At 42.1% G+C, this 5,424-nt stretch overlaps 1 protein-coding gene across 1 annotated transcript in view; it reads left to right on the top strand.

The window, feature by feature from the left end:
• The window catches only part of LOC102019957 (E3 ubiquitin-protein ligase RNF4-like), a 12,541-nt gene that overhangs the window by 2,734 nt on the left and 4,383 nt on the right, over positions 1-5,424 (top strand). The window lies entirely within an intron of this gene.

Below are 5,424 nucleotides of genomic sequence, written 5' to 3'. Positions count from 1 at the left end.
TCACAGTGATCTTCCTGCCTCAGTACTGGGTACTGGTATTACAGGCATGCGACACCACACCTGGCAAGTTTGCAAATTTGCCAGTCATTATTTTCTCAAATGCTTTTCCTGCCCTCCCCTTTTCTCTGGGGCTCCAGCTATCCTGCTGACGAGGAGGTTTGATGCTCTCCTAGAAATCAATGATGCTTTGTTCATCTTTTCACACTTTTTTCTACTGTGTTTCCTTTTTTAAAGAAATCATTTTTATTAGTATATACGCTTGTAGTACATGATGATCACCTTCCTCTCGGTGAGTTGGTGCATGTACAGCTCTGTTTCATTTTCGCTGATTCCCATCGCTATGTATTCAAATTTATTAATCTTTTCTTTTGTAGCATCTAATATGGTGCTAATCCCGTTGGATGTATTTTTCATTGTACTTCCTATGTCTAGAAGTTAGATCTGGATCTTTAAAAATCTTGTATATCTCGCACTGCGCATGATGGTGCATACCTATAATCCCAGCAGTCTAGAGGCTGAGGCAGGAGAAGTGCTGAAAATTAGAAGAGGGCCTGGGCTACATAGTCAGCTCAAGGCCAGTCTGAACTGCATAGCAAGACCCTGTCTCGAAAAAGAAAAAAAAATGGAATAGCTGTAATAATTTTTAATATATTTATTAATTTTATTATCTGATTAATTTCTGGGTCTATATTTTTATTTTTTTATCTTATTGAGACAAGGTCTTGCCATGCAGTTCAGGCTGAGCTTGAGCTCACTTTGTAGCCTAGGCTGACCTTGAACTCACAGTGATTCTCCTGCCTCAGCCTCCCGAGTGCTGGAGTTATAGGTGTGCACCACCACGCCCAGCTCTGGATCTATTTTTATGTTTCTTCTTACTATAGGTTGTATTTTTTGCTTTTCTTCATACCTAGTAATTTTTTATCAAATGTCAAATATTGTGAATTTTACTTTGTTGAGTCTTGGATTTTTAAAATTCTTGAATATTCTTGAACCACAGCTGCCTTCAGTCTTGTGTGGATTCTTCCCCTGCCTCTAAGACAAAAATCTAAATAAATAAATAAACATAAGACAAAAATCTTTCTGTACAAGTTACCCAGAACCCCATGGAGTGTAAGGTTTCCCATGCGGGCTAGTGGAAACAGGCATGATTTCCACCCCACTGAGCTGCAGATTTTGTGCTCGGCTGCTTTGCGGTGGTTCTTTTCCCGTCTCACACAGTGTGCTCACAAATCCATCCTGGTCAGTCCCAGCTGACTCCTGCAGGGAACGCTGGAAGCTCTCTTCCTTCTCTTCCGCTACCTTGGCCTGGGGACGCCTAACTCTGTCACCTCACAGCAAGGACACAGCTGCACTCTGCCTGGGACCCTCAGCTCTAAGCCAGCAGACCTGACGGGTGGTAGGCTGGGGCCCCCAGAGCACCCACCAGCAGTTTTCAGTCCCGGGAGTGACAGCGCTGAGCTGCCTGATGCCCAGCGTTTACACATCACTGTCTCATATGTGTGGCCCGGTTCTCCGTGTCAAATACTAGGTGGTGAATCTGATGGCTGTGCCCTGTCTTGGCTGAGAGCAGACATTTGGTCTGGGTGATAAAGGGCAGGAGTATGAGGGTAAACTGGATGGAACGCTCCAGGGGTTTGGTTTCTGCTTGGTTTTGCACTTTGCTGGGTGGCGTTAACCTGGTTTCTCCTACCCTTCCCACACCAAATCTCAAGTCTCAGATTCCTCTTTACTCCTTTTTGTAGCTCCTTTGATGCCACTGAGTGTGTTACACAAAATAAATGCTTAAAGAATGTGTCTCTAGCCAGACGTGGTGGCCCATGCCTGTCATCCCAGAACTTGGGGAGGATGAGGATTGCATGTTCCAGCCCAGCCCAGGCAATTTAGTGACTTAGTAAGACCCTGCCTCAAAACTAAAAGTACAAAAAATGGCTGGGGGTGTAGCTCAGTGCCAAGGCTTTGGACTCAATCTCCAGTACCAAAAAACAGCACTCATAACCTGTGTATTAAAAGGAGATTTAAAAATAAAATAGCTAGGCGTGGTGGCACACATCTGTAATCCCAGCACTGGGGAGGCTGAGGCAGGAAGATCATTGCTAGTTCAAGACCAGCCTGTGCTACAAAGTGAGCTCAAGGCCAGCCCGAACTGCATACCAAAACTCTGTCTCAAAAAGACAAAAAAATAAAAATAAAATAAAATAGACTTAAAACACCTAAACAAAATGAATGAGGTTAAAATGTAGTGTCTAGGGTGCACATTTGAGTAATAAAACCACAGAGAAACACACAGAAGTTTAGTTGTGTCCTTCTTTTTTTGTCCTTACTGTAAAAGTAAGGGCAGGACCTGGGATATAGCTCAGCAACACAAGTGCCTGTTTGGCAAGTGCAAGGTCCAGAGTTTGATTCCCGGTACCAAAAAATAAAATAAAATTAAGAAGTAAGGGCATTAGTTTTGGAGGGGGTAAGGGGATGTTGGGTGTGATGAGGATGAGGAGTGTGCAGACCTCTGTGTAACTGAAGATCTATTTCTACATAAGTAACAGTTATAAAAGTGTACCCTAAAAATTCATTTGTTTCAGAAGGTTTTTGTAGCTGGATTTTATTTTATAATAAAAATATTTTTCTTAAAGTGTAGGCATACAGTGCGGTGGCAAAACATTTGCTTAGCGTTTGGGAGGCCTTGGGTTCAATCTCCAGCAATGCCCCCCAAAATTGTATTTATAATGAATTAATAAATTCATTCAAAAAGTATTTGTAATGAATTAATAAATAAATAGATCTGGGCACTGAGCACCAAGGGTTGCTAACATCAGAAGCAAAGACATCCAAATACTGTGTGCTTTATGATAGTGTTCACACCACTACGTGAAATCAGTCTGAATCGGATTAAGCCACTAGACCCAATTCCAAATATAGGAGAAAGGAGGACAGAGGAATTTGGTTTTGGTTTTTTTCCGGTACCAGGAATTGAACTCACGACCTTGCACTTGCCAGGCAGGCGCTGTGCCGCTGAGCTAAATCCCCAGTCCCCGGAATATTTTAAATTAGTGACAGGGTGTTATGGGTTAGATCAAAAAAGTTCCCCAAAGGCCTGGTGCACCCACAGGAAGGGCTGGTAGACAAGAACTGAAATCACCCACCACAGAGTTCAGCAGCTGAATACGCCGTGGGACGGGAGGGCCTGGCCAGAAGGGGTGTGTCCTTGTTGGTGGGTCTACCTGTCCCTGGCTCCTCCCTTCTCCCCTGTTTCCGGTTCGCCATGACATGAGCAGTTTTCCTCTGCCCAAGGCCTTCTACCATACCCTTTCTGTGTTCAGTCCTGGAGTAAATCTACTGAGGCCCTGAGCCAAAATAAACCTCTCCTCCTTAAAGTTTCAGTTGTCAGGTATCTTGTTCTAAGGACAAGGAAAGACACAGAGATATAATCAGCAAACTCTAGACTATAAGAACCTGATGGATCAAGAGAGGAAATAGGTGAATGTGAACATTAAAACAGGCTTAAAAGACATGCTGGGCATGGTGGTGCACACCTGTAATTCCAGCACTCGGAAGGCTGAGACAGGAGGGTCACTGCAAGTTCGAGGCCAGCCTGGGCTACAAATTGAGTTGAAGTCCAGCCTAAACTGCATAGCGAGACTCTGTTTTAAAAAGACAAAAAAAAAAAAGCCAACCAATCATATTATATGTACTTTATGTGGCTCTTGATTTTAAACAAACCATAAACAAATGAACATTTGTAATGTTTATAAAATGATATCAAATTGGAACAATGATGTAATATTTGACAACAGTAAGAAAATCTTGTTAAATTTTTTTATATGTAAACCAAACATAGTGGCACAAGCCTGTAATCCCAGCATTCTGAAGCAAGAGGATTGAAAGTTTCAGAGCACCTTGGGCAACTTGGCAAGAACCTTTCTCAAAATTTGAAATGGTGACCAGAGATGTAATTAACTGTGATGGTTATAGGTTCAATCCCCAATATAAAAAAAATTAACTGTAATAATGATATTTTGGCTACTTTTTGCTGGGGTGATACTGGAAATGGAACCTAGGGCCTTGTGTATGCTAGGCAAATGACCTACCATGTAACTACATCACCTGCCCTGTTTTTCTCCGGTACCGGGAACCGAACTCACGACCTTGCGGTTGCCAGGCAGGCGCTTTTGCCGCTGAGCTAAATCCCCAGCCCCCTGCCCTGTTTTTAATTTTTGCTTTGAGACTGGCTTTCATTAAGTTGCTCAGACTGGCCTCGAATTACAATCCTCCTGCTTCCGTTGCCCAAATAGCTGAGGTTACAGGTGTGCATCACCATGCCCAGGTGGCTACTTCACTTAAAGAGAGTCCTTAGCTGGGTGTGGTGTTGCACACATGTACTCCTAGAACAGGGCAGGCTGAGGCAGGAGGACTGCAGGTTTGAGGCCAGCCTGGTTTATACAGCAAGACTGGCTCAAAAAGGAAGAAAAAAAAGCAGAGAGAGAGCTTGCTTTACCTTTTGATACACATATTCATATTACAGTCTTTACCTTTTTGATATACATATTAAAGTATTTAGTAATAAAATAATATATGTGGAATTAAAAAATAATAGGATATTGAGTGTAGCTGAAACAAGATTGGCCATAAATTGATAATTATTGAATCTCATTAACTAATTTCTCCATTTTTGACTTTTGTTTGTTTGTTTGTTTGAGACAGGGTGTTGCTATGCAGTTCAGGCTGGCCTTGACTTACTTTGTAGCCCAGGTTGGCTTTGAATTCACAGTGATCTTCCTGCCTCTGCCTCCTGAGTGCTGGGATTACAGGCATGTAACATCATGCCCAGTGCGTTTCTGGCTTTGTTAAAAATAGCTTTATTATTACAGCCTTCCTTTTTCAAGGCTGAACAATCTGCCACTGTATGTCCATAGCACATTTCCTTCCATTGTCTTCTTCCATTCATCTCTCAGTGAACTGAGTTGTTCCTGTATCTTGGCAGATGTGAATAATTCTGAAAAGTATGCAAAGTACACAAGGGCACACATACTGCTTCCAGTACTGGCTTCTTTTGTTAGATATGCCAGGAATAGATATGCTGGACCATTCTTACAGTAGTTTTTTCCTTCTTTCTTTCTTTTTTTGTGGGGGGGGTTGTTTTGAGATAGGGTCTCAATTTGTAATTCAGGCTGGCCTTGAACTCACTATGTAGCATAGATTGGCCTTGAACTTTTTAGTTTGACATAATCCCATTTTTTTTTCTTTGTTTTGCTTTTGCTGATGTTTTTAGCATCACATTAAAAAATAATTGCCAAGCCCAATGTCAATATCTATATTTTCTTCTAGGAGTTTTACAGTTCGTGTCTTACATTTGCTATGGTTTGTGTCTGGATGTCCCCTCAAAGCCTCATGCAGTCATGGGTGTGGGCTTCTAGAGTTTATGATTGATTC

Source organism: Chinchilla lanigera, unplaced genomic scaffold, assembly GCF_000276665.1.
Source record: "Chinchilla lanigera isolate Chin_1 unplaced genomic scaffold, ChiLan1.0 scaffold00036, whole genome shotgun sequence".
In the NCBI taxonomy this organism is placed as follows: Eukaryota; Metazoa; Chordata; class Mammalia; order Rodentia; family Chinchillidae; genus Chinchilla; species Chinchilla lanigera.
The sequence above is the reverse complement of the archived record's forward strand: the minus strand, read 5'-3'. Positions and strand labels throughout refer to the sequence as shown.